This window comes from Drosophila melanogaster, chromosome 3R, assembly GCF_000001215.4.
Source record: "Drosophila melanogaster chromosome 3R".
Taxonomy (NCBI): Eukaryota; Metazoa; Arthropoda; class Insecta; order Diptera; family Drosophilidae; genus Drosophila; species Drosophila melanogaster.
This window is the reverse complement of record NT_033777.3, coordinates 31512709-31538575: the sequence shown is the minus strand read 5'-3', so window position 1 is coordinate 31538575 and position 25867 is coordinate 31512709. Positions and strand designations below refer to the sequence as shown.

Sequence of the window (25867 nt, the reverse complement as noted above, 5' to 3'; positions counted from 1 at the left end):
GTAATACCATTTCTTATAAATTATATTTTATGCTTTTCTCTCTAGCATTGCTATTAAAACTCGCACACCAAAGACACAAATAGAAAGACTCGAACTTGGCTTGTGGCATTTGTCACGTTTATCCAACTATTTGGCCACTGTAAAGTCTATTTAAATTTGGTTGGCAGTGGCATTGTTTCTTAGCCTCCGCGCTGCCTCTTTAGCGACTCTCGAAATTAGCCCAAAAGGCTTCAAATGCCTCATTTTGCGGCTCTGAGTTGTCACGTTTTGAAAACGAGATTGGTACGGATTAGGCCGCAGACATTCGAGTTCTCTTTGGAGCCGGCTAACTGACTTGGTTTGACTCTTTGATTCATTTACGCTAATTAGGTGACACAATTCTCACCTAATGTGCTCTGATAAGCGTACAGGAATGTTATGGAAAACCCCGAAAGCCCAACAAATTGCTGCCTGCCTGCCAACAGTTTGAGAAACCCATCGCTGCGAAACCCCGACCCTTCTAGCCAACTTCCAAATTTTACGGATAGTTGGCTGGCTGCTCATTTAAATTTTACACACAGCTCCCTGGTTTGGCCTGGCCATTTTTGGTGAGTATCTTTGCTGCGCCGAGTTGCCTGCTCGTGAAAACAATGGGCACTCGTATATCATGATAATCATAAAAGCCATACGGCTCTTCCAGCTCTCCGATGAGGTTGCTCCTTCTCCTTCTCCGTCCACTGGCCATATTTGTGTGGGCCATGCAGTTTGGCCATGGCAGCATGTAAAGCGCCGCACTCGCCTTTGGTTACACGTCTTTGGACCCATCTGGCCATAATTTGTTATCATATTAAAGTGCAACATGGACACAGTTTTGCCGAACGCGATATCCACCGATACTCTCCCAACTTGACCACACAGGCACTATGGGTAGTACGGAATTCGACTACATGGTTGCAAAATATGTGTAATAGGAATTCACTCCCGGGAGTGAAACGCAAGGAGTCTCATTACGCAACCGCTTATTTTGGTACTTGTGGAAAGAATTCCTTTGTTTTTTAAGTGCTCGTTAGGTGTCTTTAATGGACAACTAAAACCCAAATTGTGCGCATTTTATAATCTCATTAGGGTTTTGCTTAATTTTTAGCAATTTCTTAATGTTAAGCAAAATTACAGAGGGCAAAATTGTAAGATCTACTTAATTTAGATTTTCAGGATCCGTTCAAAAATAAACTTAACTGAATTTTTTGAGTGCCTCTGTAAAATATAGTCAAATTTCTTCAGCCGAATCCCATTGTACTTCGTAAGGCGGAAGTTTTAGAATTGTATTCTATTTTGTAGTTATGAGTCTTTATGGCCACATTTGTTTGGCTGACTGTCTAGCTGCAGACCCAGATATCTTTCGAAAGAATGAAAGAAGCTCGTTAGTGTGCGGCGTTGAGACATCGACACCTTGTTTGGATTATTCGCGATGGCGATTGTGCCCTTTCGCCAATTATTGTGCAATCAATATTGCATAATCGGAGACAGTGCAACGCCCCAGCTTCTGTGGAAGTCTGCTGGTTGCATACAACTTACAGTTTGCAGCTCACAGCTTGCAGCTTGCAGCTTACAGCTTACCTAACGGCAGTCACACTTGTGGTACATAAATCAAACCCAGCTCCAGTTAGATCTGAAAGCGGGTCCTGGCTGCGTGCTATGCAAATGTCAGAAGTTTGGCATGTCGTGTGTGGCTCGTGGGCATGGTTAGCCTCCCATTACATAGCGTTTTGGCTCAGTCAAGGTCATTTTGGCCCGGTTGCATGCCTCCAATCGTAAATTCCCAATCAACTAGCAGCAATCACAGCTGCGGTTGGGCCATCGACTGCAAGGTGCCTCGCCCCAGACGTGTTAGCAACTCGTTGGCCACAAGTCCAGCAGCCAGAATCGGGAATCCGTCGCTGCAATATCCCACATGCAATACTGGGTGGTTCCCGGTGCTCCAGCCAGGATTGAATGCTTCTCACCTCAAAATGGAGCACAACGTCCGCTATGGTTTTTCAAATTGCCTGCACGTCTGCTTTGGCACTGCTCGGGAAAAAATTGATCGCTTGTGATTAGCAGCGATTAAGATTAGAACAGCACCACTTGCAGCACGAGCACGAGAAATGGAAAAACGAAGATGAAAACATAACCCAGACTTCAGATCCAACATCCAGCAACCAACGTCTAACATCCACAGCCAGTGCAGTTGGGACCCGCGGTGTTTTGTCAGTTATGTGCAAAGTGGCCGAGAGCCGCTAACATTTTTCAATTAAAAAGCGAGTAATACGGCTGCGCCAGTGTGGATAGTCGAATTGGTAATACTTTGCATATCACTGCAATCTATGGTACCTATAGTATTTGGTATTCAAAAAGTTATATATGTGCCATTATCACAAGTTTCAGAGTCCATTGAAACTTACTTAAAATGTTTATTTCATATGCTTATGCATCTAGATCTAGATGCATCTTCAAGTCATAAGATTCGCATGGGCGAATCAGATTTATTTCATCCTTTGTCAGGGTATCAAATAATAAAATAGCCTAACAAGCTGCAGGCCTGCAGCTGCATCTGGATTAGATACCGAGATGCATAGTTACCTCCGTCATCGAGGCGATAGCTGCGGAATCCACGGCCTTGGCTATCAAGTGATCATCATAATCGGATCGCACCACGTCTTACATACATCGTATCGATATGAGCGCAGGTTCTGTTAGGCCTGTCATTAAACTTTCACGCCGAAATCTATATGTTTCATCGGAACGGCCAGTGGATTTATTGTGAAAGATGTTGGCTGATTGTGAGACAATTGTATAAGGAAATTTCACGTTGCATTCGTGGCAGGTAAATTATTAAAAAGCCATAACAAATGCAAAAGAAAGCAAACCAAACAAATTTTGTATTTATGGCGGGTCGAGGCACGCGGCAGTTGGCTAAAAGGCTTTTCATTTGAAACAGTTCGGCAGCCGTTTACACTACTTGCCTTCACTCGTGCACTTTCTTCTTGTCTTGGCCAAAAACAAAGGCCCTAAAAGCAATTAGCTCTGGTCTCCGCACTCGCTTGTGTGGCAGTGTCGTTAAAGATTATAGCCAAAAACGACGAATTTAGTACGCGATGCGGCTTAAACTTGGGCTAACGCACACATGGCTGGACGTTACTTTTACTGCCGTGCGCATTACTATTACTATTACTATTGAAATGATCGCGTTATGTAAGGAAAAACTTGGCTCTTCTCTTTCTGTTGTGCAACAGTCTCACAAGTATCTGAATCACTTTAATTGCAGGACAAATTGCTTGCCGGTGAAGACCGCAAATTGTCGAATGGCAATTGAATTGCCGCTTAATTCGGCTTAAATGCTTCGGATCACCGCGATGATATATGTGGATGCCCATAATCCAAAATCCATTAGAATTGCAGAGTCATGTTGGTGCCTTTTTAAACGATTGGTATCGATGTGCGGAACGTTTTAAAAAAGAATTCCACGAAGTAAAAAAAATTAACACCTCAAAAAATTATCTCACGCTTGGGGAATTTTTGGAAAACGACATGAAAATGTGTAACTTTATGGAAATATCATTACAGAACTTCACTTGACAGCTGTCATAGTTAAACATCAAGCCATGCGGGTTCTGAAAATGAATTAAAAGAAGATGGTACTTGATGTCTACGAAACTAAAAGTGAAAATACCGGAAACCCCATTTGAATGACGTGCTGTGAAATGTGTCAGCTGTTTAAATCTGGCTTCTCTCCAGACTTCTTGAGGTCTTAATTTTTCCGGGGTCAAGGGTCATTCGTCACGCGAGCTCAGACGTGAACGAATTGGCAACTCGAATAGAAGAATACAGAAGAACAAGTTGTATTATGCTAATGGCCAATTGTCATTACGGAACCGTTAGCCGCTAAGTCAGCAGGCTTAGCTTAACAATGGATCTTTTGAAGCGTTTCGCTAATTTGAGGTGTGAATGAAAGTGAATGAAAGCGAGCGCATTCCGAAAAATATACAGAAACAGAAACAGATTCAGATACAGATACAGATACTTATCCATCAGCAAATCATCCGAATGCAGACTCTGGCGAAGTGAAACAGACCTATCTTAGAATAGCGAGCTTGGCAATTAAGTCGCTTTTGTTCGGACTAATGGACCTCTTACTTTCTGTTCGGTTCAGTTTCGTTCGTGATGTGTTTCGATTTGATGAGCTGTGATTCGATCTGAAACGCTCTTGTTTGTGGCATGCAAATGATTTGTTAAACAACAGACTTTTCATGGAGTGCTTGGCTACCGGGCCCCAAGACCAAAGCAAAATCTAAATATACGACCGATCAATTGCAATGATTAAGCGGTTTTTGGGACCGCGTGGGGGGCACTGATGTGTGAAACTTATACACAATTATTTTCAGTCTTCTGGACCTTTGTTGGCCTGGGCAAAAATAAAGTAGTGTAGAACTAAAGCAAAGCCTAGGACCATGAAATCGTGTTTAATTTTCATTTGGCTTTCTATTCGCGGGTTCTGGCCAAAAACGCAAAGACATGTGCTTAAGTTTCTCTTTCTCGCGTTGGCCAAGTAATTCTAATGGCCCAGGTCATAAAAGGCTTTAATTTCGTGGCAGCGGCTTAAATTTACTTCAAGGTTACCATGATGTGACACTTTCATTTGGCCAGACCTTGTTTTTGGCTTGGTTCTATACGCTTTCCATTTGAGACTTTTTGAGAATTTTTCCCAATATCCATTGCATCTCATAACCTGTCCACATCAATATCAATCGTGGCCACTGTTTGACATCGAATCAACACCATTTAACAGCATAATTAACACATGTTCTTGGTACAATCCATTGCACACGCATCTCGATGGACCAGTCTGCTTCCAAATTGGTTATCTAGTGCCAGATGAGTCCATTACCCGACTTGCCTGGCTACCTCTTTCATTAGCACGTTGTCCAGTCCACATTTCGAGAGGAATCGGCGAGGACGGCCTGTCACTAGCGTATTCGAATGGAATCGGGAGAGCAGGTGACACTTACGACGTGGCGTAACCAGTGGATCCCAGACTGGTCATGCGAACCTCTCGCCTACGAGTCCATGGGTGTAGCAATTACAGGCCGCTTCGTAATTGAGTTATGAGTTCTTCTTGTTAGCCGAATTCTCTAAGACGCTTCATCTGAAACGAGGAAGTTTCTGAGCTCTTGGGAATCGAGCAGCGGATTCTGGGGCAAGTTGAGTCGCCTTTTCTCAGAACTCTCGTCGTCTATAATGAAGAGCCGCGTTCCCCGTTTGTGGATCAGTAATGCGACAGAAATGGCCTAATGAGTAAATTAATTGCTTGAAATCATGATCTTGTCCAGTCTTTATTTGATTTGGCAACAAGATCCCACTTGCTCAGAGGGACGAAGCGACCCCAGTCTTGACCCCGTCAAACAATCTCAGATTAGAGATCGATCTGCTGGAGATGCACGAAAGTGCAGCGATTTTACCTTACTTTTCACTTTTATTGCAAGAGTGTTAACAATTTGAGCGTGGCCCTAATGATGGCACATGCAGGTTACCGAGCGATTAAAGTCGTTCACTTCAAAATAAACAAACAAGCAAATGGGAAAACAACGGCATAGATGAGCCATGAGAGATTAGATGAACTGGTTGATGCTGGTGGCACCTCAAGCACTCAGCTCTCACTTTTCCTAATTAACAAGAGACCACTTGAATACCCTCTAAACACAGGGTATCAGGGTGTTAGTACAAAAACCTAGCGAGCATGAACTTTTCCTAAATTAAGACATTTACGACCTGGTCAGATGCGAATCAATAATGAAATGGCCATGCAAAATTCTAGACACAACAAGCGCTTAAAAGCCGCCACGGGGAATACCGCAACGGTAAATGGGTCTTCAGAGGAGACCATAGACTTCATGACTACAGATACCCGACTTGAGATTAGAATGAATCATTTCCAGGCATCCTAATTGAGTTGTAGCCACGCTGGCAGGCCGAAATATTAGCAGACGCCTTGTCGATGTCCAAGTTCTAGTCTGAGTGTTGGTCTGGGAGTAGGTCTTGCTTTTGGGCTTGAGGTGTGAGACTACTTAGCCGGGCCAACTAAGCGGGGCCAAACGGCAACGATTAGTCGCAGGCTTTGTAGGAGGAAGTGGACGATGTCTAAGACTAAGGGCCATTTATCAAGAGCTGCTCGTGTCTCGTCTCTTTGGGCAAATTAACAGTTCCCCAACTGACTAACTAACTGACTGACTGACTGACTTACAGAGTGGCTAACGGGTGCTGGGCTCCCACTTTAATTGCTCCATCGATGTTCTCACACCGAAAGTGTTATTAGAAGTCGGAGTCAGCAGTCTGAAATTTTGAATGTAGTTCTCTGGGTCAATGCGACCACCTGAACTAATCGAAGCCACATCGAGCGGAGCACGCGCCCAGTCAATGAGCTTTCACAAAATAATTCAGCAATGCTGCACGCACTCGGAATGTGGCTCCAAGATCTTGACAAGAAGACTTGGCTTGCTCCAAAGCCAAATGAATTCGATTGGGGTGTGACAAGAACCAAAGCGATCTTCAACCTGCACCTTAAGGGTGGACATGCATCTGTGAGAACTCTTACTCGAGCTGAACCTCACGTTCCACGGCAAAGGGTTCCAGGTTCCAGTTCCATAAAACACAATGGAGCATCGCCGTCTCAGTGCTATTGTTCTATCGATGGCCGCAGCTTGCAAATTTTCGGCTGCTTTAATGTTTATTCATGAATTCCAACATGAAACGGCAATGCAACGAGGAAGAGACAAGTTCTCCGGCTAGCACAAACATAAATCAAATTGGCCAAGTCAAGTCCTCTGGTTTAAGCCAAGCAATGGAAACTCAAAAAGCCAAGAGCCCAGAGCAACTGCAGCACGCAGTCATGGGCAACTGATTGAGCTGTCGCGTATTTGGGTGAGGTGAGATCGCCCAGTGTTCAAAAGTCCATAGAACTCGAGGTTTTGGGGATGGGGTACACCTATTTCTGGCTGTGAACTTCGTGGTTGGATGCTTGGGGAAATCTGCCGCGGAGAAAACGAAAATTTCCATATTTCCTATGGTCTTATATGGCTCCAGATCTTTGCCATTTTCACGGACTTTTGTCATATCAAATTGTAAATGGAAAATGCTAAAAAGCCCGCCCACTGTGGCCATCCTAGTCTGGGTGCATTTATATTGTTGGGTACAACTGGGTCAGTTGGCTTAAACAGCAAAAGTGCATCAGGAGCACCATCAGTTGCTCGACTAACGGAAGACGATTAACAATTTTCATATAATGGTATTATATTAATGGTCTTTATTCTACTCGCACTTAGTGCCGTCCAGTGGAAAAATAGGAAACGATTTCCATGTTCCTCTACCACAGTGGTTTCACTTCTGGCACCCCATCGCGAAGTCGTAAGACTCCTGGCAAAAAATGATTGCGATTCTTTTACTATGTCCTAGTAAAATAGTAATAATCTTAATTGAATAATTAGATGGACGTGATTTATGGTGCAAGGAAGTGTAACCCACTAATTAACTATAATAAAATGAGCGAGATTGGTATTTTTATGTATTCATTAAATAAAGATATTATTCAATGTCCGGATATTAGATTGACATTTTTTAGTCTAGTAACATCATTTATTGCATCTCCTGTTGCTGGTGGACCACTGTTCAATTGTCTGTTTTAGAAGCAGCACCTGAGTGCCGCGAATGAGCTTCCATCTTTCGGCTGCCGGCGGGCGCTTTCTTTTGATGCAGTGCACTGATGTAATGGGCTTGGACTGCAATCGATTTGAGTTGCAATCACATAACCGTATCATCTATCCATAAGGGCATTAGCTGCTCTCTTCGTAAGCGAAAAGCACTACTGGATGATGGGCGGTGGTTTTTGGCGGGGATTGATCACTACAGAGCCATTCTCTTGATTTGTTGGTTGAACTACATTGCGGGTACGTCTGTAACATTCCCAGCAGTTTTAGCATTTATAAGTATTATCTCGGCTTCGTCTATCTCTGGCCATTCGGTGAGACGCACATACTCAGCATGTCTCGTGCGGGGATCCGAGATAAATTCAATCTCCACATTCATCTTCTTTCCGAACTCCTCTCAGCATGCAGGCGGGGATTAGGCTCAGTGCGCGGATTGCTAATGAAGAATAGTGTGTCTATGGCTAATTAGGCGAGTATATCCATTAAGGCTATTCTATTCGGCAGATGCCATAAATAGCCGTCGAAATTGGGTTTATAGTGCAGAAACTCAATGGTCCGTCGCTATTTATATAAGCCAACTGCAAACAAAAGACTCGAGAGCAAACTCGGACTCGTTTCTGTGCGTTGCCCGCTGGTTGTTGTTCTTGTTGTTGGTGTGTGAATTTATGCATAAAGATTATAATATTTTTGCAGGCTTTAACTCAAGCGCACAGTTAGTTCTGCCCGGAGGCCCCGATACGTTCGTTCAATAATTCAAACAAAAAGTAGCCAGCAAAATTTTCCCCATTTTTTGCGGTTTACGAAAACGCCCACCAAAGACTGGCTCCAAAAATTACCGGCGGCGGCGGCGGCGGCCCAGTTAAGCACAAAAAATGCAGTCAGTAAACTGAAATTGGGTTGTCCGTTTGACCAGCAGTCGCTTCTCTAGCGCTTTTTTAAACAATTTGTCTTGCAATTAGTCAAAATGATTGTGCAATGTTTATCCAACAAGCCACGAGTGACACTTCTGTCAATAAACAATTCATTTGCATAACTCCAGGCACGATTTCGCAGAGCTTCGTTGGCAAAACCATTAAATGGACCCCTTCTCTCCTTGCTTGCGGCCACAGGAATGTTCGTTCGGTAGCCAAAGGCTCCTCCAAAGTTTTCCAAGTGCAAATCATCTTCACACTTCTGCCTAGGATGCTGGAGTACTTCGATGACTCCGCATATTCACCTGCATACCACTGCTAATAGAAGTTATAATAGTTTGCTGATGAGACGCGAAGTGATAAATGTTTGACCCGTTTGGGTGGACAAGATGTATTGTAATATGGATAGGTGGGAGTTTGCCGAGAGTGCATATGTACATAGGGGGAAACATGAGCGTTTCTTGTTGATGTTATTTATCTTAGGAAATATTATTTTTCTTTTATCAAAACTGGCACCTTTAAAGACAAATTAAAGAACAATATGGTTTTTTCAATCAACATGCCAAAAGTTCCATACTTTTGTAAATAAAATATCATTTCTGAATCATTATATAGTATATTTTATTGATTCAATACCAATTTGTCCTATTTTGAGAAGTGTGTTGATCTTTTGACTCCTTGAAAGTTCTTTTCATACTCGTGCTTATATTCCAGGGCCTAAGAAAACAAATATCAAATGCATCTTCAATTACGCGAATGTGAATACTGTAGTTGACGGCTGTCAGTCTTCAAGTTGATTAACTCATCGATGACTCGCTGGTTCGATGAATGGCTAGTTAGATGGAAGCATATATTCGATTGAAAGGCCATATTTCCAATTTGCTTAGCCATAATTGATGACTCATAAATCATGTTATATTGACTGGCTTTTCTTTCATCGGCTGAACCCGTTAAGCGGTTCCGTACGCAACTAACCATGTTAGACCCAAGCTTCAATGCAAGTGATCAATGAAAGTGAGAGTCTGGTTGTCAGAAAAATAACCCATGAAAAGCGTATCGATTTGAATATGAATTCACAGAGTGCTCAAACAAGTCTTTCAATCAGAAGAGACGTAGTAACTTTCGTTTCTTTTACTTTCAGTTAACGAAAGCTCATAATCTAGCTAAATTTAGAAGATCTTTTATTTGCACACGTTCCCCAGAAACTATTTTCCCACATTCATCCTTACATAACCGATGAAAGATTGGTATCAACTTTCGTTTTTTTTTTTTTTTTTGCCCGGGTCATTCACTTCAAGTTCTGGTTTGGAAGTGGACCCAACCTACATGTAAGTTCTCAATTAAGAATTGTTTTATGACCCTACTTGGAAAACCGAAAGTTGGAAAGTGTTTTCGTTTAAAGCACATTCACAGAGCATATATGTATGATAATGAAAGCAGTGACATGTGGGACAACTAAGTCTGCACCCGACCAAAACTTTTGTGCCTGTTTTACCACCATTGTGGGTCTTTTGCATATGCATTAAATGCCAGAAAGAAAATGCATCTTGAATATGCTTTTTAATGGTTGAAATCTATCGTCTAACTGTAAAGGTTTTATTGCAGTCATTTAAATTAACTTGGCTTCCGGTGGCCTTAAAACAAAAAGCGGCAGAGGACTCAACAAATTGTTATTGATACGAATCGGGGCAACCGATCGCCTTCCGAATTGATGGCCCACCACCATTCACGTGCTGGGCCTGAACCCTGGTTTATGTGCTACCGGCCATGAGATCGATCGGCCGATTGTTGTCAAACTCATCAAATACATATTTCAACCTGGTCGTCGGCAGCTTCATGTTCGCCGATCGTCGGTAAAGATCGCCTGCCATCCGAACCACATTTATTGCGGCCATTCAGGTTTATGGCCCAAAAAGAGGGATAGAAATGGGGAACACACACACACACACACATATATATACTCATCTGGACTCCGAATCGGTTTGCCACCTCTTTTGTGTTTGCGTTACAAATTTGAGCTAGAGTCGCCTGCTCGTGGCTTTTAGCAAATACAATTATGCTCGCCGGCTATTGTTTGCAGCTAATTTAGCGGATTAGTGGCCACCCAGTGCGATCCCGCATTATACGGATGGCGGTAATATTCTTTGCAAATTTACCGAGAACTTCGGACATAAGCCGATTGAACATCGAGGTATCATACGCCAGTCGGAGTCGCGCAGAAAGCGAGCTCCGTATAATTAATTAATTTACAATTTCCATGCGATCGGAAAGCGAAATGCAACCTTTCCCCGAGTCAAGCCATTCTGACCTGCTTACCGAATCACTTTGCTCCGCCATCGAAAGTGGGCTTCCAAATTATGGCTATAATTATACGCATTTAGTGGTGGTCAAATGATTGTTAAATGCTAGACCAGCGGCTAAAATACGGCACAAGTCGGCTTTCGGAGGGCTAAAAACATGTCAATTGGTGAAATTCGATTGGCTTTCCTCTAATTGAGTAGTCATGGTAATGGTCCGATAGCATCCGCCGCCAAAAAATAGTAAAAAACAATTAGTAGGCTCTGTTGGTTTATACGAATTCCGACGAAATGCAGTTGCAAATGCAGATGCAGCTGCATCATATCTGGACCCGCGGCATTGGGTTAAGTGCCACTTAAGTGCGCACAATGAATGGAAATTCAATTAACTCGGGGCCATTGATAAGGCTAAGTCGGTTAAGTCGGTTGAGCCGGTTCAGAAGTTTCGGTAGCTGTCGGCGATACAATGCTGAAATGCGACGACAATTGCCAACGCCACCTCTCTAACCTCATCCAAATAACCAAACCCAAAAGAAACCACAACTCTCGACTAGTTTAATTGCCAAGCCGATAAATGGCAGATAGCTTTGGGCCAAAGCATAAATTGGTAGCGCAAATCGAGGAACTCGCTCGCCGATCGCTTTGCATTCTAGATGCAAACTGGGAATGCCGTTATGCTGCGATGTCTGTTGACCTTATGGCCCGAACCGAAACATTTATTTTGTCATTACCCGACTCGGGTGGTCTTCCCCACTCCTCCCACAGCTTCCACCACTCTTCATAGAACATTTTCTCGAAGCAATTACACAAAAGCCGCTTAGTAAATAATGTATTCGGCTAGGGACGGATCGAAAAAAACGGACCGAACAAATAACGAATCGCGTAAGTTCACAAAAACTAAAAATTGCCAAATCATTGGGCGAGCACCCTTCAAGTCGTTCTCCTTGAACGGGATTAACATTTGTCTGGCTTCGCGGTCCTAGCGAATCTCTGTTTCTTTCTCGACTTGCATAAATTTCAGCCGGATTTTTATCGAAAGTGTGCATCATAAGCCCGCTGTGAAAAAGTTTGGAGGAGCTGTAATGCCTCGTCTTAGCAAATACTTTTTGTCTGTGCCTTTTGCATGTCTATTTAAATCTTAACATGCCGATGACAAAATGCTCGGCAATGAAGACAACAGCAGCAGGAAAAGGCAGAATTAAAAAAACAAAAACAGCAATAAAAACCAACGGGAAGACGTCTGGCCTGGAAATTGTGCCAGTAGTGTAGACATGGCCACATTTAACAGGAGCAGCAGGATCAAGACTTGTTCGAAGTCCCTCTGCCATCTGAAATCCCCTATTCCCCGTCGACAATCCACCACACTCTGCCTCCCCCCGGCCAAGTTGTTTGCCCGACTGTTTAGACGATGTCAGTGCTGATAGAAGACGCTGTCTGGGATCGGGTCATGCCTCAGATGGAGATGGAGATGCTGATGGACCAGGAGAGGTTCCCCCGTTGCTCAAAGTTCATGACACTGTCCTTCTTTGTCTCCATTCGGAACGTTGTTAATTCTGCTTGTATGATGCGATGTTGCCGTTTGGAAGATGCAAGATTAACAAATTTGTATTCCCAGATTGTGCCAATTCCTTGTCCACACATCTTGCAACGTTCATTAATCTTTTTGCAGACCTTTCGTTTACTTAATTATAGAAAGGTGTTTTTGATGCCATTCCAATTCACTGGATAGGGCGGGTCTTGATCTGATTTCCTTCGATCCCGAGTGACCGGTTATCATAAATCATCTCCAGTTCGCGCTAATTGATTTGCACGAAAAAGAAAAAGAATAGCTTTTTTCTCCCGATCCGACTGTGGGTCAAAGCAATTCCCCACGTTGTCAATTCTTCTGCCAACTTAAATTTATGGCTATTTGCATGAATCTTGACTGGGCTGTATGTCATCCATGTGCGTGAGATGAAATCAAAATTAAAACCTGTCGAAAGCCGCGGGTTGAAAGGAGGATAACAAATGAGAATGTTGGGGGTTAATGATGCCTTACGTTGTGGAATCTTTTTTTCGAATGTAAGCTATTATTGGCTATTAGAGAGGTTTCACTTTTCACAGGTCTGGGGCATTTTACTAACACTATTCTATTATGTTTCGCTATTTAGTGACTTTCATTTCCCGTCCAAATTTTTGCAATTCGCTGGCCAGTTTGGCGTTCTGCATTATGCATCCGTATGAGAATCCGAAATGGAGTGTCCCCGCAATCATCCGACTTCCAAATCCAATTCCTATGCCAGTGATGCATGGCCATCGCTTATCTGTCTGACTTTCTGCTTTTGTCTCTGGTCAGAATCGTGACGCGAATGCCGAGAGTAGGAATATCGAAGGATGTCTTTGGAGCAGAGACCTTGATGAGGATGGAACCACTGCCAGATGTGTGTCGATCGCGGGATTTGATTTAGTTGGAAGCCCCGTCCGCTTGACACTCAACATGAGTGAATTGTGGAGATTCTACATTCTCCTTTTCTCCAGATATTATTTAATATAATCCGTACCCTTTTGATAAGAATCACTTTCGAGATCGCTGGGAAGTGAAACTCCACAACGCACTTTGGATGGAACGTGAGACAAACGGACTGCATTGGGAACTGACTATGAGAGATTGCCTCTGGAGAGACCTTTTTTTCGCCAGAGGGTCAGCCCATGATGTTCCTCTTATTCAGAAGTGAAATGAAAATTGCAATGGTCTGAGTATCAACTCGAATCTGCAGCTGCAACTGGTTGCCAAATGCAACGAATGCCACATGCAACTTGAGGTTAGATGAAAGAGAAACGGAGCTGGAAACTTAAACAGAAGTTGAAGAAGGAGAAGATCCAGTCAAAGTAGCAACGGCCACAGAACTGGGCTAATTGATGTTAAGCTGCATTTCTATCCGAAAGAGGAGAATGCATATCCGACGACAAACCAGAGTCAAATGCATATTACATGACTCCAAACCCACGGCGGGAGCGATCCGAACTCGAATGGTTGTCTGCTGATCCAACTGCATCTTAATTAATCTGAGCATCGGCTGACTTTGGGTTGGATGGTGATCAGGGGACGAGCTGTAATTGAATACAATTAATTATTGACACATTTCGCAAGCTTTTGGGACCCAGATAAGCGGAGTCGTGATCTGACTTCTGAGCAGAGCGAATGAGGATATGGAAATGCACTTTCTTCGGCATTTTATGCAAGGAGCTACATGCTAAACGGGTCTTGTTTTATGCAAACTGCAGGCTTAACCCAATTTGTAGGTGGAGTCATTGCTGAATTCTCCAGCTAAGCGAGTTAATTGCTGCGGGAGGTTCTCCCAGTGGAATGTTATGCCGCTCTTCGCTGGAATAGTTAGCCACTAGCACGACATTTGCTGCTGCTGACAGGTGTTGTAGACATTTTTCAAGACATTCAATTGAAGGAGACACCAAACAGAAGGCGGCGAAGACTTGGAAGCTTTGACAAAGTTGCGCAAACAATTCAAACATCTGCTGCCTGTTTGCGTTGAATAGAGGAGATCATAGAGAATGGGGGATTCGAGGAGAAGGACTGTCCAAAGGCTTATTTTTCTCACCAAGCCATGACGACCAGCGGAGGAACATGGCCAAAATCGATTGGAATGCCAGTTGGGGGTTTTGCTTGCCCGGGACATTTCTCCTACTATTCTGGTGACAAAGCCCGAGATCCAAGAGCCAGTATAGTGCAGGAACCCAGCTGAACCCGTTCCTGACGCCCCCAACGGTGCCATTTGAATATCAACATTTGTCATCGTGTGTCGTGCCGCATTCCTCACTCTTACTGCCTCTGTTTCTCATTCTCTTCCCGGTTGAAAATGTGCCCAAAAGTAAACAGAATCCAATTAAAGTCAAGTGGAACATGGCCAGGAATCAGGAACACTATTGCTTGTCTTCCGCCTTTTAATTGAATAGCTCTCATGTACCAATGCAAATGTGGGCCATTCAGAGGCTTTTCATAGGATGGAGGAAAATAGCTACTTAAGAGGATTCGTGGAATGGCAATGCAAAAGCAATTACTTTGCTGATCAGTTTCCAACACTTTCCCTGAGGGGAATGGGGCAGAGATCTGGAGCCCCGAGATCGGAACAAAGAAAAGGAATTTCTTGCTATCTCGTCAATTTCAGAGCCGACCAATGAAATTTGGAACGCGTTCTTTGCGAATTGTAATTGAAACGCATTACCGCCAAATGGTAGTCACAGAGTTCGGACTGTGTTCCTGGCTCTAATGGGCGTTGGCTACAGATCGTCGGCAGCTTCGGCAGTTTGTATCACACAACCACAAACAACGTAGGCGATGACAGCATCGGGAAATGGAGACCAAAACTGAGAACTACGCACAGGAGCGGAGGATGGAGGATGAGGGGTAGGATATGGATACATGGTAGCCGAAAGTAGGTGAAGCAGCCGCTAACGAAGACCAACTGGAGGATGGGATGGGATGCTCAGGAGGAAGGGAAGGGAAGGAGGCACCAAGCCAGTATCAATGGGAGGCAATCGGACATGCCGACGCATTGGCAGCCAACACAAAAAGAAACTAACTCACAAAGTCTAGAGTGGGTGGCACTCGACTCACGCACTGCGTTGTAGGAATCTGGCGGGGATTCCCAGGAGGCAGGGAATCTGGTCTTTTAGGGACAACAATGCGCGGTTCGATTTGTTTGCGATTTGGATAGAGCAAATTTACAGCGGCCGAAAAATGTCCCATGTCTAAAACGTCCACATTTCTCATTGAAAATATCCGTAGGTGGTCAAAATCCTGAAACCAGATGGAGTAAGAAGTGTCGTATACTTATACCAGTCAACTTCCTATGATCCCAAAAAAGAGATTCGTGCTTTACCTCGGGACTCAGGCGCTTACCCATTCCGTTCGAAACCCATTTGTATATCCTCGGAGCCCCTATAACGGCTTTCATTAATGTTCATAACTTGATCTCCGGTTAGGATAATTTTAGTTTTAATTGCTTTAGAAGCATTAATGCATATTTCCTAGAAGAAAACGAAATAGAAACCGAGTTCGGAATCAGCATCTAAATTGAATAAAATATTATGAGCTCTCTGAGGCTCAAGTGCTCCCTGTTTGCACATCTCTGCAGGAAACCCTCATCACTGACTGCTTAGTGAGATAACCCAAATTCTGCATAACTGTTCCACTCCAGTTTGGTCTCTTGATCTTCCAGCCGCATATCTCCTTTCTGTGGACTCCACCCTGCCTGCCATACTGCATACTGCACTAAGCACCTCAAAGTCGCCCCGACAACGAGAAAGTTCATTATATTTCCATTTCCATTTGCGTGGCGTCGGCGGCGTCGATCTGCAAATTATCCTGACACCCGGCTCCATCCAACATCTAATGCCGTTTCAGCATCGCTTTCAGTTACTTTTGGATTCGGTTTCGAGGCAATACGAGATCCACTTGACCATCGTCCAGGTCGACAGTTGCGTGTTTTCCAGATTTCGGTTTCGTGTTGAAGTAAATGGAGAGTGAAGTGGAAGAGGGTGGATCGAGGCGTTATTTTGACTTTGATATTATAACCGCAATTAGTCGACATGGTTTCGAGTGCTATCTCTGGCATCTGCGCTTGCCTTGAATAGACTGCGCTGCCTGGACCGCCTTCTTTCTTGGATTCCAGTGAGAGTTCGCATGGATTCCATTTCCCTGAGTTTTCCGCCATCTTGACCGTCTCGAGCGGCGAGCCTCAAGTGGCGGATGATTGGGCACGAGAAGCACTGGACAGCAGGAAAAACTTCCTCCCTGGGAGTGACTCAGCCTTCATTTCCACCCAGATGTATATGGAGTGTAGATTGAGATTTAAGCTGAGATCGATTGGGCTTGGAGTGCGAGTATTAAGCTTTCGATTGCTCAAAGAAGAGGTTGAATGTCAAAAAGAAAAAACATGAAACGGGAATCTGAGCGCAGGATGCCTGTACCTTGTGTTTGCAGTCCGCCATAAGTAAGTCGAAATCGGAATCAAATTTCCTGTCAATTAGAGCAGCGACTGCGACGAGATCTCCGCCCCTTCTTTGAACCGGGGAGCGGCTCCCAGCACTCAATTAATTAGTACCTCCGTCTAAAAGGGGAAAGGGGCACGGATAGTGGACAGTTCCAAGCCGAATCTGCTGGAGCGAGGAGATATACAAAGAACTACCAGCAAACTGACCAGCGGAGCTCATCAAGCCACCTACGCTTACGGTACTCGACCAACTGCAAATTAATCTCCCTCCTCCTGCTCCCCCTCCTCCTCATTCTCTGACCGACACACTCCCGGTTTCTTTGCAGATCTGGGAATAGGAATAGGAAGCCCCGGGGCCTGCCACACTTCTGAAGTCATTTTCCAAATGCTTGACAATTTATCATTCCGCTTTATTTGGGCAATTTTTCTGTTCGTCAAGTGCTCTTGGCCAAAGGGAACAGAAAACTGGCAAAAAGGTAGCACTTGGCAGAAGTCAATGGCTTGACCCATATCTGGGTCAGTCTGATTGAGAAGCCGGCGGCCGTCGACTGCCAAAAATGTTAATTAATTCGAATTAAAATGTTGCGAATGTGGTCGCTGACAGAATCTGAGTTCGGCAAAGGAAATGTAGTTGGTCTCTGGATGTAGAGATGGCATAGGAGTTCCGAAACGGAGTAGAGTCAAGATATGCCGAAGAAGGCGGTGGCGTTGGCAGTTTTCCGTTGGCCAGAGTCACCTGAACCGCTGATAACTCAGGCCACCGATTCCGTTTCCATTTCTATTGTACTTGGAGCGGCTTTCGGTTTTGGTGGTTCTGCGGTTTTGCAACGGACCAAAGGCCAGGCCAGAATTTTGATATTGAAATTGCTACCTTGGCACACCGAGAAGCCGAACACAGAGGAAATTCTGCCGGAGGCCATGGTTTGATAACATCAGTTCGAGGGGGAGGAACTCGAGGAGGAGCGCCTCCCACTATAGGCCGACGTACTGTAGGAAAACAAAAGACAACAATTCCATTTGGTAAACGCTCGCCCTGGGAGGAAAGCGGGAAATGCAACGCCATGGCGAAAAAAGAATGAAAAATAATCTAAAGTTTGGACGTGGAGTTGCAGCTCAGTTCGGTTTTGGTTTCGGTTTGCGTTTGCTTTAGTCAAATGTAACTACAATTTAAATGCTAATCTGGCATCTGTTGGCGGTCGGAGGTTGGCGGATTTCGGATGGTGGGCAATGGCACTGCAGAACGCAGCAACATGGGCAAACAGCCCGCCCATGAACCGCCCACCGATTGGTGGGTGTGCAGGAGGAGGAGGTGGAATCGGGGAAGTATGGAGTATAGTCACACTTAGCGGTTGGAGACGGGATTTGCATTTGCTCATTAGCTACCAAAACAAACCCACAAATAAAGGAGGCGAACATTCAGAGGCCCATGCCCTCAAAGGTGCTTATTTATTGTACAATCTGACTCCTGACTGACTCCGCTGTATAATTAGTTTTCACGCCTATAAACTGCCGACTTTATTTGTGGCGGACGCCTGCTCTGGATTCCCAGCGAAATTGGCCACAAAAATGTCGGATCTCGGATTTCTGGCCGAGGTTCAACGGAACACACTACCACCTATCCCCCCGAACGGTTTCTTGGAAACCGCGACACTTGAGAACACTAAAAATACAAATACGAATAGAATCAGAAATAAGAAGTAAGCCAAAACTAGCAGCACTATCAAGAGCGAAAGAACATTTGTAAACTGCCAATTATTATGAAAAGTAAAGACAGCCACATCGGCCTCATAAGTTGGGGAAATGGGAATTCGGGGAGCAGAGACAACAGCGACATCCAAAGAACTAGATTCTGCTTAGTTAGTTCTTCTTCGGTTGGAAAGGGGCTTCCCCTCCGGAGAGCAGAAGGCGCGTCACGCCGAAGTCCCGAAATTCGCTCGTTACCATTCCGAGGGCTTGGGTTTGGGTTTGGGATTGGGTTCTAGGTTTGGGTTCGGATTGGGACTTCAGCTTGGGTTCAACAGAACGCCGGCTGTCGGTAGTACGGACCCCTCATCCTGCTCTTGAGTCCAATCTAGACAACTCCAGTGGACGTCTTCTTCCTCCTCTGATCACCCGTTTCCAGGTTTATTTTTTTGGCTCGCGTGCTGCCAAACCGCCAATTACCGAACATCAAAAAGCAGTTTCCCCTTTCTCTCCCTTCGTCTACACAGCTTTGTCCAAGTCTCAAACCAGGTCTGAACAATAATTTACTCTCTGATTTGTGTGTGGCTTTGCTTAAAGTTTGTAAGACTTTGACCCTTTACCTTTTTAACCCATTCCGATTTCCAAAAAAGGTGTTTAAAATGCCAAAAATTCGTTTGCCGCAACCACGGTATGAAAATGCAAATAGGAAGTGCTCTCGAAGATCTTTGTTGCTTACGATGCGATACATTTCGAGTCGGAACCCGTCCGAATCTACCACATCCTCCCCAACTTCTGAGCTAAAATTAATTTAATTATATTAAGCATAATAAGTCAGTCATTCAACCCGGTTTGACCTGCAGCATACTTAGACATTTTAATCACGTCAGTCGAGGAGCCACTGTCCCATTTAGAAGGCGTCGGACCCGAGGTGGGAGTAGTGTTCTGGTATTACCCCAGAGTCGTGACGAGATCGAAACAAAGAGCAGGGAGCTGTTAATTTAGATGAGTTCGGGGGAGTGTTCAACACTCGACAGATTGCGAAATGAAGAACCGTCTTACTATGCATGCTAATCACTATCATCGGCTGCCATAAAATTTGCACACTTGGGAGATTCAACCATTAGCTTTGACATTTATAGCAGCGATAATGCTCGTTAACGTGATTGATAACAACTGATCCATAAAACATTCCCTACATGATCCAGCTAAATGATGATCTCAATCAAACCCATTTTTATTTGAATTTCGCAATCTGGATTCTGTCCAGGTTTTATCCCTTTATGGTGGCCTCTGTTTGATCAGTCCGCTAGTTTGCTTCTGCGTAGGCCTCCGTCTTTTGAGTTTTAGGGCCAGCTTGGGCTATAATAACAATCACGTTTCTGCAGCCGAATTACCGCTCATCTCGACAATCATTTGCCGCTGAGATCTTCATGAGCTAGGGATATGAGAAGAGCTCTGTTTGCTAGTGGGATCGCGTGGGTCGAACCTTGCGAGGGGTGAAATGAGAAAGGAGGAAGGTGACAACAAAGATGCAACATCAAGGTGCTGATTATCACTGCTGGATTGAAAGAAGATAATCTAAACTCAAAGTCACTGATGAATGAATTCTAAGCTGTTCTAATTCCTAAGGATGACGAAGCCGAATTGAGGAAATACCGCGTAGAAGTCCATTGAGTGAGACCCCAAGCCAGGGCCAATTTTCTATTGCAAATTATTGCTGGATGCGGGGTGCCAATGAAATATTTAAGACATCCTGTTTTCATCAGCGATCGAACCAAACGGTGATGCACGCGCACCCGAGGAGATCCGTATATTGCCCCCTTGATTTATGCAACATTTCCCGCAATAAAACTGCCAACAACTCAAAGAATTATTACATCATCACGTAATAGACCTTCCTAGGCAGCAGCCTCCTTTGGGGCGCCACGCCCGCCTCAAATTGCCCTCCTATGTCCGATCCCCTCTTACCAAAAACCCATCGCAATCCTATAAGACCTTCCCAGTCAACTCTTTCGCGCTGTCATAAATCAGTCGCCTGCCTACAGTTTGCCGCTCCTCCTCCTAAATACTCGTACTCTTCCTAAATTGCTGACCGTGCAACATCCCTGGCCACATACCCACTGTTAAGTGTCGTGTCATCCCAGAAGATCCATCATAATAGTCATGGCCTCGACTACAAAGATTTTAGCGGAGAGGAATTTGCCTGGCACGTGTCCATCATGGCAAGTGGCAACAAATTCCGGCGAGGGAGTAACTTGGCCAGATCCCATTAGGTGGGGAGAGGTGTTAGCTTGTGAGGAGAATATTCCCAGATGCTTTAATAACACTGCCAAATTGGGGCTCTTCGCGGGAGGGGAACATTGCATCATGGCTATCCAGTCACTAGTTCTCTGCGTCCCTTATCTGGCCCAACTAGACCCCTCGATGTTACTCGCCAATGGCCCATTGTGCAGAGACACCAAACACGGAAGTCGCGGCGTGCGGACTCCCCAAATGCCCATTTAATATAATTTCTATTATTTCTGCCAACTCCAGTAACTGGGAACTGCCACCAGGTGACAGTTACAATGCAGAAACAATATACATCCCACTCCTTTATTTCTGACCGGAGACTCTGCCCCTTCCCAATCCCACCAACCTGTCTTTGCCTACTCGATGGTTCATTCTAGCAATCGTCGCAATGATCATCATAATCGTGATCGTTTTGGAATCGGGCTTGGGTAAGGTTTCGGACCCGTTTGTGTCGTCCGAGTCCCTGGTTGTCTTGTCCTCAGGGATCCATTTTTGGCATGCGTTCGGCAACGAACACTTCCTGTGCCTGTGGGAAACACTTTGGGACTTGTTCCTTTCATGCGACATGTTTGCCACGATTCCTGTTGTGGTTTCTGTTCAGCCAACCCACCCACATGCAGAAAAATATTACAACAAAGTGCATCTTAGCCTCTTAGTCCATGTTTGTGATGGAAATATTTTGGAAACCTGCTCTCATAAATCAATTAGCCAAGTGTAACAGTTTTGGGTCGGGATGCAGTTCTGGTGGGTAAGATGGGTGGTGGTTGGTGTTCCGTTCCATTCTATGGTGCACGGGGCATGCAACAGGCAAGTGGTCATAAATTTTCCAGGCGATGCCCCTTTTGTGTAGCTGAAAATGGCAGCCGAACTTCGAGGTCCACTCCTTGGCATGTGAAAATTGGTGCAAATTGATGAGAATATAAATGAAAAATATTCGGATCGGAGTGGGGCGTACCTGTCGGACCTAGGATCATTTTCAGATCCCAATGGAAGGGGAGACCAGCAATCTGTTTACTTTGTCAAGTGCCGCGCGTTGGAAATTGATGGAAATAGCTCCAATTTACTGGTTTGCACACCCACAAAAAGCCAAGCACACCGGGCAGGTTATCAACTCATCTGGTGCTCCAGCAGTATCCAACTCTTCCCTCCGACTCAAGGTCGCTGCAAGTAGTGTAAGTGCAGCCAGTGATCGTAAGAAGCTGAAACAGGTGTTGCCTCCATTGACAGTTACCTTGATTGGCTTGTGTTGCATGTCGCACGCCTTGCGCTGCCTCCTGCGAAACCATGTGCTCCTCCTTCACTTCCTCATCTTATTCACCATCTTTGCCCATGCCAGGCACACCCCTTCATTTGCAGAGACTATGTCTGAGCAGGAACCCATCTATTCCAAAGACAACTGCATTTCGGCCCAAACAGGCAGAGGAAGCCACGAGTTGTCGACTTGGCGAGTTGGTGTGCCAACGCCCAGAGCAAATATTGGAGGAATAGCCATCGCTACCCATCCCATCCCCTTCCGCGTACCATTTCTTCGCATCGATAACTTGCTGCAATGTCGTTACTAATCGCAGGCTCTGGGATTGTAAATTAAAAGTGGAAGCTTTGATGGCAGGGAGATTGCATCACCACTACTCACCTCTCAATGTGTCCGGATTCATTAGCGCAGGTATGAATAATGGGAATACGCAACCGTCAATTTGCTTAGTTTCATATCGAAGCGAATCAATCAATAAGAGCCAAAGAAGATGAAATACTTTTAAATTCCTCTCCATATAGACGCAACAATCGAATTTCAATGCCACCTCTCCTTACCCGACCAGTGTCATCAGTGTACAATTTTGGCCAGGCTGAGCAGGAACAAAAAAGTTGCGGCAATTAAAAGCAGAAGCTGCCGATGGCAGTAAATGTCGGTCAGTGATTGAGTTGCAGCTCAGGTGGACACCACCTGCCTCCTGAAACTTGGAGTCTCCGTTCGCGGCCGTAATTGATGACGGTCATGGATAGAGTGAGGTGGATTGGCAGGGTAGTGGGAGGCGACGACCAACGCGAACGGCGGCAAACAGGAATATTCGTATTACGAAAAAAAATGCATCGCTTAAGTGTCATTATTGGGACCATTGTCGTCTGTTACAAATATGGAAGACGGAGGGGATTTTGGAGGAGGTGGAGCGATGGAGCTTGCAACTTTCACCGATTTCGGAATTCCTTTCAGCAGCTTTAGGTAGGTGCAGAGGAACTAGAACCACAGGCAGAAATCGGTCAATCTCGCATCTTCTGAGCCCCTTTTCCCACTCCCGCTAGGTGCACCAATATCCACTGGCCACAATCAACACCTCCGCACCGCCCCACGCCACGAGTGAGCCATCACTCAACTTTAACTTCAGTCAGTCTGTGGCTTCGCTTATCTTGTGCTATTCCTATCCACATCACCACCTCTTCCTCACCCAAAGACGCCTAGTGTTGATTTTACACCTTGGCCGTTTTTGTGGCCATGGTCTCGTGTCGAATGGATCCAAACTTGGCAGCGGAGAACTGCAGTGGCAGTCCAAGCTTAAGACAAAGTTGTCTTCGGTTAAGGGCGTTAACTGGGTTAAGCGCTCGTTGACAGTTTTATGCCGCCGACCAAGAAAGACCACATCAAACCAAGAATTCGAAACTAAGACCAAGACGGGGGCGCTGACTGTCAGTCAGTCGCACAGGCCAAGCGAGACACTTGCTAAGAGTGAAAATTCTGATAGAATAGTTGTTTCTTTCCTCCTGCATAGAAAGCTGCATTTAGAAAGGGAAACATTGAAAAGTGAAACAAAAAAATCAGATGGCGGTGCATTGAGAAGAACTTCGTTAATATTTTAACTTCGTCAAGTTCGTCGCCTCAGTCTTTCGTTCTTTAGCTTTCGATTTACATCGCGGTCAACAGGTGGCGCTATTAATGCGCACAATCACCACGCGTACGATTCTCATCGTTGATTAGGATTTTGCTTGCTCCTTATTTTCTCCATTACCAGTGCAACTCTGGAGAAACTCTACCGAGAACACATCCCTAAATAGTTGCGACCCATCTCAATCTTTTAACTTTTGCCAAAAATTCTCTCTTTGCTAAGTGAGAGTAACCTTTTCGAGGCATTAACTGCATTTAAGAGTGTGAGACTCGCTTCTAATGAGTCAATTCGAAATGCACTTCCACGTAAAAACGAATCTGAGGTGGAGACCAATCAATTTGCAAACAATCAAGACCTGGGATGGTTGCCGGAAACATAAACTCCTGCTCTTGATTAGCCTCGACTTTGTGGGGAAATGAAACTGGGTATGGGAGTTGGAACAGCCTACGCGGCAATCAGAGAATGTGCGAGAAATCGAAAGGAAATTTGCATGTCACTCGATGAAGGTTTCTACTCTGTTTGCACTGCAAACGAACCTCGAAACTCTGGACAAGATCAGATCAACACCCCGAGCTTGTTCCGTCACTTTCAGCCCAGCACTCTTTCGTGGCACAGTTTCTCGGACGTAGAATGCAAACAAATGTTTGAATATCAAGTGACACAGAAAACAGAAACGACATATAACACGGCGAAAATCAATATACGGCCCATATAAAACGACTTCCTCCTAACGGTGGAGTATTGATATATCTGTGGTCACCGCAGTTAATCCGGCCTTGATAAGAGGGAGTAAAAAACTCTCGTCTCAAGCTGAGAATGTAAACGGTTTAGGTAAACCGGACAATTAGAAGAAGTGTACACCTGGAACTTTTGGCAATGATTGCGATATGCGATAGAAATTACAGCAAAACTCTGCCAGTTCCAATTACTCAATCTGATGCTAGGGGGGAAGAATCATTTCTGGTCCAATCAATGTCTGATGATATCAAAAGAACTTCACACGCCAATTTTCACTCCAAAGTCAATGCCCGAATCCGGATGTCGGTTGACGATTGTGGACTGGGGATTGCAGACTTCCTATTCCTATTCAAGCTCGCAAAGCTTTTTCAAAACACCAAGCATGAAAGACAAAATTTATATAATTTCTTTATCAGATCTGCTGGTTGATGTTTATTGTTAAAAAAAAATTGTATAATTCCCTTAGAGGCGTTAACCTAACGTGGCGAGGCCTCAATTACGGCCACAAATCGACAATCGCCGGACAATCAAATCGGATGCAGTGCATCGGGTGGAGATGGATTAAATCGGGGAAAAGTGCGACGAGTGCAGTTCGCTGTGCTTTCGATGATTGCGCGTCAATATTTAATTGCATTATGTGACGGACAAATTCGAGACAGCCTCCGCTTTCTTTGTGGCGCAACTATTACTGAGTGGTGGCGGTGTTACTAGTAGAGTGGTTGCATAAACGCTGCACCAAACTCGGTTGCCTTGACTAAGCTGCCCCCACAATCAGTGACCTCATTCCGCACTCCCCGTTTTTCAACTCTTTTTTAACTCTGCCTTCGATTGTTATCGCGCACTTAATTAGGCGTGCGTTGAGGTAATGGTCGTGTAGTTCTCCTGGTACTTACAACTTTGGTCATTAGAAAGCTGAGCTGCAAGGTGCTTGGGAGCTCCCCCCTCTTCCCGATTCTAACCGCTCAAGAGCTCCTCTCCTGAGTGATCCGTGCACCTGTCTTTTGCTGATGCCCTGGGCTCAGTTATAGCCCGCTGTGGGACTTTAATTTGGCGCTATTCAGTGCAATTCAATGCCGAAGCTGCGTGCAAGACGTTCTGGCAGCAGAAAAATCATTTGGCCGACGGTTATAATTGCAGTTTATTGCTTCCGACGAGAACTAGTATTGAGAATGGGAAGCTTCTGGTGTCGGAAAAGCTTCTTTTGGGAAAAGTTCTTGGGGAGAACCAAAGAGTTACACGTAAGAGTAGAACGTAAGAGAAGGTCTTGTAATCTTTCTGCGTCGACTGCGCTGCCTGCTTCTTACCTAACTCTTTCGTTCTCTTTGGCCAAGAATAGAGCAGATTCTTTGCCAAAGATATGTTCAC

The 25867-nt window shown here is 44.8% G+C and overlaps 1 long non-coding RNA gene across 1 annotated transcript; it reads left to right on the top strand.

The window, feature by feature from the left end:
- Positions 1 to 15297: 15297 nt before the first annotated feature.
- lncRNA:CR45573 (long non-coding RNA:CR45573) lies at positions 15298 to 18698 on the top strand. Its single transcript, NR_125307.1, has one exon. It is a non-coding gene; the product is annotated as a long non-coding RNA:CR45573 (long non-coding RNA).
- Positions 18699 to 25867: the final 7169 nt, after the last annotated feature.